Below are 9,938 nucleotides of genomic sequence, written 5' to 3'. Positions count from 1 at the left end.
ATGCTATAAAATCAAAACGATAGCATTTTATTTTCTTAAAAAAATCCTAAAAAATATCTATAAAAAATGAGTATTCGACCAGACTACGTCCTTAATGGAACAATTTTGTTAGCCAAACGAAGTAACAGTATTGTAAGCTGCCCACTTATGAGGTAACTAAGTGGATCCTTGTGAAGTGGGTCCTGTGATGGGAGGATTGCCCTCTTAAAAGAGAAGCATTAAAAAAAATATGAAAAATAATTATGTAAGTAAAAGGATCAATGGTTTCGTTACTTGTGTGACACGTAGCGCCGTCTTGTTGAAAATAAACGTTGTCCAGATCAATGCCATCCAATGTCGGCCATAAAAAATCGTTAATCATCTCTCGATAGCGCAATCATCGTAACTGTTGCTCCGGCTTCATTTTCGACAAAGTAAGGTCCAATGACTCCGTCGGACCATAAACCACACCAAACAAACACACATTGAGGATAGAGAGGCTTTTCAATAATAACTCTTGGATTTTCTGAGCCCCAGATCCGACAATTTTGCTTGTTGATTAAGCCATCGAGGTGGAAATTCCGGATCATTTCATGCATTTCAACGATCCAATCAGCAAAGACACAACGTTGTTGATGATCGGCCGGCTTGAGTTCTTGTGTTAACTGGACTTTATATGCCTTAAGACCCAAATCTTTATGCAAAATACGGTGTAATGTCCTTTGTGCAATGCCTAATTCCAAAGAACGTCGAAGAATGGACAAACCTGGGTTTTCGTTAACATTTCGGCTACAACCGCAATATTTTCGATTTTCGGCTGTTCTTGAGCGACGTGCACGGGTTTTATTCTTCACATCACTAACTTGTCCCAACAGCTCGAATTTTTTCACCAATTTCTGTACTGTGGACCGACAAGGTGTTTCACGATGACCCAAAAATGTTCGAGTTTTACGAACCGTCTCTGCCAAATTTTCACCGTTTTTTATAGTGAATTATAATAATTTCAGTGCGTTGTTTAGGCGTGTATCGTTCCAGTTTTATTAATGGCGTAGTTTCTACTTGTAAAATGCCAAAAAATTACAGCTTCAAAAGTGACATCTCCTAAAATAGTGGGCTATTCAAAATAACACCTGTTATTGGAAAACCCTTAGTATCGATTGACGGGCTTTTTATTAAATAAATATGAAAAATTAATTCTTCATACCCACTAAAACGCGTATACATTGTTTAAAGAAAAAGTTTCTATTTCTATTGGCGCACCCTAATGCCCATATGCATTTGATTTTATACTAGGCTACTTCATGCATTCATATACGCAGTTGTTGGTTACGTAATTGCAACCCACATATCTACAAGTAGTTACTTACGTACTTACATACTTACACATACATACATACATACATGTGTGCATTGGTATGCGTGAAGATATGCACAATGAAGTGGCAAGCCATTTATTGTTTGCTCTTTTTTCTCCTCTCCTTTTTTCCTGCAGCTGCCGTTGTCGTCCAGAGAAAGTGCCTTTTTCATCATTCTACTACCACACTGAAATTCCATATCACTTATTCTGCTTGTTCGGTTGCGATTTTTCAATGCAGTTACATGAGGAAAACTTCACACGCGCGCAAACATTCATGCATTTATTCATTTGCAGATATAATATGAGTTACTATGTCGCTTTCGTTCGAATAATTCCGAATGCAAACAATCGTTAATAAATGCACCCGAATGCTGTCAGGCATAAATGTGTGTGTGTGCGCGCTGATGCATGACATTTTCAGGAGTTTATAGCCCTTTTCTTTTCGTCAGCCAGGCGTGAGGCCACTGAATTTTATATGTGTGCATGTGTGTATATATGAATGTACGTTTATGTATATGAAGAGAAAATATTAAAAATGTTAAAAAAGGCTTTAAAAATTCTTTACAGAGTAAAAGTATATAAAAATGTGTATTTTGTTAAGGAAATGCTTTTTTGACATTTTTTTCTGAAATTTTGAATCGTTTTAGAAATTTTTTATATGAAAGTTTTCCAAGCTGGGTAATGAATAATAGCCAGCATACTGCTTGCGAACACCTTTTTTTCTAAGATACTAAGAAACTTGTGATATAAACGAACGTACATATTTATGGCTTTGAGAGCGAATAAAAAGCAAACGGTTTTAAAGCATGTAAAAAAGTTTACATATTTGTTTTTATTAAAAACTTCTTGACATTTTTGCATTAAAAATATTTATTTTAAACTAATATTTCGTGGCTCCTCCCCTTGCTGTTAAGACGGCCGCAATGCGTTGAGGCATACTGGCTACGCACTGTGTTATCTTCATCTTAACATTTTGGTCATTATACCACACATCTTCAATGTTTTCCTTAAGCTGTTGTATTGTGGTATTACTCCGCTGGTATACACCGATTTGAGGTATGTCCAACAATTTTCGATGGGGTTAAGGTACGGTGAATTGCAAGGCCATGGCAAAACTATTATTTATTGAATTCAGACAACTCATGCTCATCCTGGATGTGTGACGTGGAGCTCTCGGACACTTCAGGGTTTCTAAATATGGCAGCAAAACGTTTTCCAGCACGTCCAAGTACTGTACAGAGCGCCTTGTTCCCTCAACAATATGTAGCCGACCTAGTCCATCTGAGGTTATACATCCCCAAACTATAACACTGGGGGGGTGTCTGACCCTTGGAAGCACACAATCTTCAGAATATCGTTCTCCGGCTCTTCTGCGAACAAAATTAGCTATTTTTGTGACCGCTTCCTATCGGCATTCTTTGCTGAAGATGATCTGTAAGAAGAAAAACAAAACCACAAAAAGTGTGAATATTCATATCTTCTTACTACTGCTATTTCAGAAAGGTAAAACATGTTTTTTTAAACTTATTTTTTTTCCAATATTCCGCGTCTAAGTCCCTGTGAAGTTGTGCCCAAAGTTTTCGCCGATTTCGCATACGCGATGTCAGTTTTGGCTTTTTTGCTGGTCGTCTACAAAAAGTTCATTTTCGTATAAGCGTCGTCCAGATTTCTGAACCTCTCTTAAAATCATCCGACTTGAAGCATTTCTGTTCCAGAGAACAGTTTGGACGATTTTGCGATCCTGCCTGGTTGAGGTGATGCGTTCTCGGCGACAATTTTGGCGATTGTTTGAAGTTACCGCTAAAACGTTGTTGGGAAAATCACATTTTGGCAACATTTACCACAGACGCTTTGTATATTTCAACGGTTCTTACTATGTCTCCATAGCTCAGATTCTCAGATTCTTGACTTTCAAAACAATTGCAATTTGTTGCTTTTGTCCCGATGTCGAATCCACAGACGCTTTGTATATTTCAACGGTTCTTACTATGTCTCCATAGCTCAGATTCTCAGATTCTTGACTTTCAAAACAATTGCAATTTGTTGCTTTTGTGCCGATGTCGAATCCGACTTTCGGCCCAAAAAAGGATAATCCACGTGACAAATTCAAAAGATATGTTTATTTTGTACTTACTGTTGTTATATTTTAGATATATGAATATTCACTATTCAATTCTTTTATTTTTCAGACGATCTCAATCAGTTTTTTTATGCTCTTCACACAAGATCGAACTAATTCGCACTGGCACTTGCACACTTAACTTTTCACTTATAAGCAAAAAAACCGATCCTTTTCTAATCGTAGCAGGTCAATTGACTGGAAATTCTTAAAAACATGTAAGAACAGGTTAAAAACCCCTTAATACCATGGAAAAGCACAAATTATATTGAAAATTTTACCTGATATTTGAAGTTTTCAGAAAAAATGCCATCGGTCATAATTCAATGGCCAGGTTCCTTATAGTGGAACAACAATAAGACGCACGCCTCAAATAGGAGGAGGAGCTCAATACTTCAATCAAAATTATGCTTATACCGCCCAATGAGATGACGAGGGCTTCTACTAAATCGCTTTAATTACACGATATCCACTCCGATGTATTTTTTCCACGACTTCTAGTGTTGTAGCTGTTTTTGGACGTCCTTGACGTGGCTCGTCTTCAAGGTTTGTTCGACCACGTTTAAATTCAACTGCACAGATTTCTACTGTACTAATTGATGGGTAGAGTAAAAATGGAGTTCCCGCTAAGATTATTTGCCTTATCAGAGTCCTTTATGAGAACACAGAACTGCTTCACAACGGCAACATCAGCGACCCATTCACCACCAACACAGACGTAAGGCAAGGTTGTCCCCTGTCACCCCTCCTTTACGCTATAGTCCTAGACGATGTTACGAGCCAATCGAACCTGTACAAAAGAGACATCGTATGGAGTTTCACCCAACATCTTGAGGACCTGGACTTCGCTGATGACACCTGCCTTCTCTCTCATCTTGTCGGTGCAAGCGAAGGCGGACAGACAAGTCACGCTGACACGCACTGTGGGACTGGAGATCAACATCGCCAAGACAAAGGCTATGAGAGCCGCAATAAAGCAATACATAGAGTATAATGGTTGACGGGTGCCCGGTGGAATTTGTCGAAAGCTTTTGCTACCTCGGCTGCCCTATCTCGACAGACAACGAGGCAGATGAAGATGTCAACTGCAGGCTAAACAAAGTAAGGACGTTCGGGCAAATGCATACAGCATGGGCGAGTTCGCAAATCCGCAGGCGCACTAAACTGCGAATATTCAGCTCATGTGTGTAGTCTGTACTATTATACGGAAATGAAACATGGCTGTTTTCTAACAACATCACACAAACTCTACAACCTGTGGCATTATCTGTAGAATATTCTCGCCGAACACCATCAGTAATGACGCGCTGTGGAGTTCGACGAATGAGGAACCCATCCTATGACAAATCAAACGCAGAAACTGGCGATGGAGAGGTCACACGCTTAGAGAACCACAAGATAGCATCACGAGAAGGGACTGGACTGGAAATTGAAATTTGCAAAGGTCGCGCCAAGAAGCACCAGGAGATTTGGTGGCTCCTAAAACATTCAGGCTAAAAAGCCCATTGTATTTAAAGCTCTGGAAAGAGGGCAGATAGTCAAGGAGGGAAGGAGAAAAGTATCAGATAAAGAGATAGTAAAGAATAGAGACAGAGATAAAGATAGTTAGTACTGTGAGAATTTTCCAGATTTTTTGGTAAATCTGTAAATATCCTCCAGTTTTAGAAAACGAATATTACTCATTATCTCGACATCGGAACCCAAAACTCGTGGCCGTGCTCTAGTAAAGGCAGGACACTGACAGACAAAATGCTCAGTGCTATCCGCCTCCTCCAAGCACGACAGGCATATTGGGTCCTCAATCATTCCAATGGTGGTCATATGCTGATCCCATGGGTTTTGTCCTGTAATGATACCGACCATCAACCGAACGTATTTCCTTCCAAGTTTTAGAGACTGGAACCCGCAAGGGAGCTGAGGTCACGGTCGGCCAAAGATTACTTGGGAAAGGTCGACGTTGCGCGAGCTAGCAGATGCCGACATCACATGAGATGGCGCAAAACCAACAGCCCAGAACCGATTACGATGGAAGAGTCTTTTCGAGGCCCTATGCTCACGTGCGGAGTGAAGAAGTTAGTGATGGTGTTAGAAATCAGTAATGTTTCACTTCCGTATAATAGTACATACTACACACATGAGCTGAATATTCGCAGTTTAGTGCGCCTGCAGATTTGCGAACTGGCCCATCCTGTATGCATTTGCCCGAAAGCCGTCCTTACTTTGTTTAGCCTGCAGTGGCTCCGTTGTCTGTCGTGATAGTACAGCCGAGGTAGCGATCATTATCTTTAATGTGGTTGACTTTCATAGCCTTTGTCTTGGCGATGTTGATCTCCAGTCCGACAGGGCGTGCAGCGTGACTTGTCTGTCCGCCTTCGTTTGCACTGCTAAGATGAGAGAGGAGGCAGATGTCATCGGCGAAGTCTAGGCCCTTAAGATGTCGGTTGAAACTCCATACGATGCCGCTTTTGTGCAGGGTCAATTGGCTCATAACGTCATCTAGGACGATAGCGTAGAGAAGGGGCGACAGGTGGCGTGTGTGTTGGTGGTGAATGGGTGGCTGATGTTGCCGTTGTGAAGCACTGTCAGTTCTGTGTTCTCGCAAATGTCTCTGTTAAGGCAAATAATCTTAGCGGGAACTCCATTTTTACTCTACCCATCAATTAGTACAGTATAAAGCTGAGTCGCTGAATTTAAACGTGTTCGTATAAACCTTGAAGACGAGCCACGTCAAAGACGTCCAAAAACAGCTACAACACCAGAAAGAAGACAAAGATGGCGGAATGACTTTATACACTTTCAACATTCGTTCATAAATTTCTTTTGCATTTAAGCCTTCCAAGAATATAAATTCAATCACTGCACGGCACTTGATTTTTTTCGGTTGTAGAAAATGTTGAGACACGTCGATACTAAATGGATTGTAAACAAAAAATGAGTTGACTAACAGATTGAAATGGAATTCCACATTCGTATACCAATAAGAGAAGAAGAAGAGTGAATACTGAAGAAACAGAGTGTACCAACATAACAAAAGAAAAATTAAGACCAGTAGCTACGTCCTCTCTTATCGAGAGGACCTTCTATACCTCCTCCTATATGCAAGTAATTTGCATAAAAAGTAGATAATAAATTCGAGATTATTTATGTTCCCCTAAAATTTATTTGCCGTAAAATTTACGCAACATAAAAACCTATACAACTGCCAAACTAGAATTTATACTCTTCTAAAGATTGCTTTCAAATGTGACCATTTATTGTCCCCCGCCCCTTCCGTATTTGGTTGATGTTCCTCGCAAGCAAATGTCTCATGAGATAAAACGTGCCTTTCTCAATGCGCCATTCAATGAGCTACTTTATTGCGATGGTCCGATTTGACTAAATAAAAATGCTCATTTTGTCAATTGAGTTATGTTCGCTGTCATATTTTCTGCCGTAACTTAGTGAGCCAAATAAGAGGTAAAGAAAATTTTGTAAAAAAAAAGAAAATTTTGTAAAAAGAAAAAACAAAAAAAACTTTTGGGTTACTCATATCAGAGAGTGTCATTGAAACGCAAATATTTAAGTTAGAAAGGCCATGTCACGCAAAGTTACTGATTTGCAGTTGGAAAAGGTATTTGCGTGTGACAAAGTTGCCAGCTGTTTCCCAGTGGTCGTGTGTAAACTTTTTGATTACAAATTCATATAAATGTGCACAAGTGCGAGTAGCGTTGCGATTCTTCTTCGTGCTGAGTTCATAATGTAAGGCTGAAGATAAACGAGTAAAAATATGTTAGATCGCATGATTACACCTCAATCCATCATGAAGCATTAGTCGGTGGCTTCGTGTAACTTCGCTGGGTTAAAGAAACATAGTTTTTGTTTTCGACGACCTTAATGTCAGTTAAGTTTTTTTTTTGTTGTTTCGAAATAAATGATTGATTAAGATTTCTGTTGACGTTAATTTCAGCTGCAGCTTCAGGGGCAACACTGTGTTAAATTGTGTATGCAATCGAAAAAAATGAATTTTGAATATTTGTAAGTTTACTTTTTGCTTATGAAGTAAAAAGTACTACCGTTTTGTCTCAGTTATTTATGATATTTTAAGTAAGATTGAAGTCGGTTGGGAACAGAGGAGTTCCTAGTGAGAGTTCATAACTTTGCTGTTATTGAGAAGTTATTTCATAGTGTTGTTGTTGTTGTTGTAGCAGCATAAATATTCCCCATACATGCAGGAGGGATGCTGTTGGAGTAACAGTCTTTGGCCGGATATAAATCCGGGTTGTTCCGTAACATAAATCCGTAACGTAGAACTGACTTTCGCGGGAGCGACATGCGTTCGGTACTCTACTGAGACAGTCAACATACGATTGATTCACTCAATGTTATCAAGGCCGATATCGCTTTTGTATCATCACAGAGGCTTGGAGAGATTGCCATGGGGATAGCGCCCCACAGTGTGGCCGATTCCCAAAAAGCTGGCCAAAAGTCGAAAAAGAAAGTTTCTAGATAGAGTTTTTTTGTCTTTGGGTTGGCTACAGTAATGCCTTGAGTAGTGAAAACCGTTCATAGCAACGTCCTGTACCCTAAGTATCCTCTGTATTTTCAGTCGCAACGTGGCCTTCGTTTGAGCATCGTATTACTGTCGATGAATAGTGAAAGTTGTACACATTTGAAAGATTTTGTAATGGAGTAAATTGAACAAAACCAAATGGAATCATCTTCGGAAGGTTAGTAAAATACGAGAAATCTTTAGTACATATCAATACCTCGACACAAAATTTTTAGCTGCAGCAATAAATTTGAGTTTTCAAACTGTATAGTAATACAACGCCGTCATATGCTGCTTTGAAACCTATTAAAGGTTACTCAAAAAAGTAATGGTTACTGAATAAAACAAGATTCCGCTGCTACCACTTGCTACCTTGCGACCCCGAAAACATATAAATTTAAATGCATCTTGATTATGTTCTTGAATATACGCTATTTCACGTGAGGGTGTGGCCATTAGGGGTGGAAGGGGGTGGATTTTCAAAATTTTAAGATCAAATTCGTAATCAGCGACCCCGACAACCCCCGAGTAAGAAATTTTGAATCAATTACTTATTTTTTTGAGTTTTGGCCAGCTTTTCGGGAATCGGCCGCACAGTGCGCCCCCTCGATACTCGTAAGGGGTGTGCTAGTCGACTGGCTCTCTATTCATGAAGATCCATAAGTTCCTCCCTTAAAGTTAACATGTTGTCATGGAGATTTTCTACATACAAAAGCACAAAAAATGCTGTTCTTCAAAGGGATATAGTGTTAAGCCTAGGAAAGCAGCTTAGCAACTGTTTAACCTGAAAAGAGGGTAGCTTTAGATCTGCCTTCACGCTTAGCCCAAAACATATGTCTTGCTGGGTAAGTGACATATTTAGGGATACTTTTTAAAACGAGCATTATGTGAAAGACCCACGTCGACTTGAATGTAGGGTTTGTGATCTGAGATCAGCCATGAGACAAAGTGGCACACAATTAATTACCCTATCGGAAGATTTTTCATTTTTGCAAATATTTAACAGCTGGAGCATACAAACCGTAAAATCAAAATAAAGATTCCCATTACTCAAAGTAATTTTTTAGTAATTTTAATAAGTTAGTAAAAAAATTATTAAAAAAATAAATTGGATATCTCCTTTCCCTCTGGTCTCAAATGATTTACTAGTGGCTAAAGTAGCGGGTAAAAGTACTTTGTCTTTCTATCTCTAAGAGAACAATTTAGAGATCCCGAAATTGCTTTAAGAAATTTGGTAATAAAATCGTCTGGCCTAAATCGAAACTGGAAAGAGTGTTGGGTGTTATCAGAGAACAACTTTAGACCCTCTGCCGACGGTTTTTGAATCAGAATCTTTTTTTCATTACTCAATACAACAAAACTTGAATTGACTGATGATAGGGCAGGCACGAGATTAGCTTTTGAAGCTCAACTCAATCTCAAAAGAAATAAGTTGGAACTCAAGTGAGTACCAGTATGCTGTGGTTCAGGTAAATAAACAACTGATGAATTACGAAACTGCTAATAAGCGGATCAACCAATGGAGCCAGAGCGTACCAGAGACCAAACGCTTAGCCTATCATAGACCAAATTTAATAGAAGTGGGTCCATATGAAAAAAACTTTCAAAGGAGTGCTTCTTAAGGGAAGATTGGGAAGTACAATAGATAAATTTATTATAAAGTCTGTAGAGAAATGAAAGGTTGTTTGTATGGTATGAAAACTAGTCTAAACTGGCAAAATTTTACTAAAACTGGCAAGGGAGGAATATGAATGGCGATATTTTTTTGTTGGTGGCCCGACTTAATTCTTCTTGGGTTTCCTCACCTTTTTATTTATTTTTCGATTTAATTATAAGTGGAATCACTTTTTTCAATTCGGGGATTATCTTAGTAATATTTGTTCTAACATTAAAATTCTGCGTAAGATTTGTGGGTCTGGACAGGCAAACGGTCATAAGTTCGGTGTTATATGGTC

This window comes from Anastrepha ludens, chromosome 2 (genome assembly GCF_028408465.1).
Source record: "Anastrepha ludens isolate Willacy chromosome 2, idAnaLude1.1, whole genome shotgun sequence".
Taxonomy (NCBI): Eukaryota; Metazoa; Arthropoda; class Insecta; order Diptera; family Tephritidae; genus Anastrepha; species Anastrepha ludens.
Note: the sequence above shows the minus strand (reverse complement) of the source record.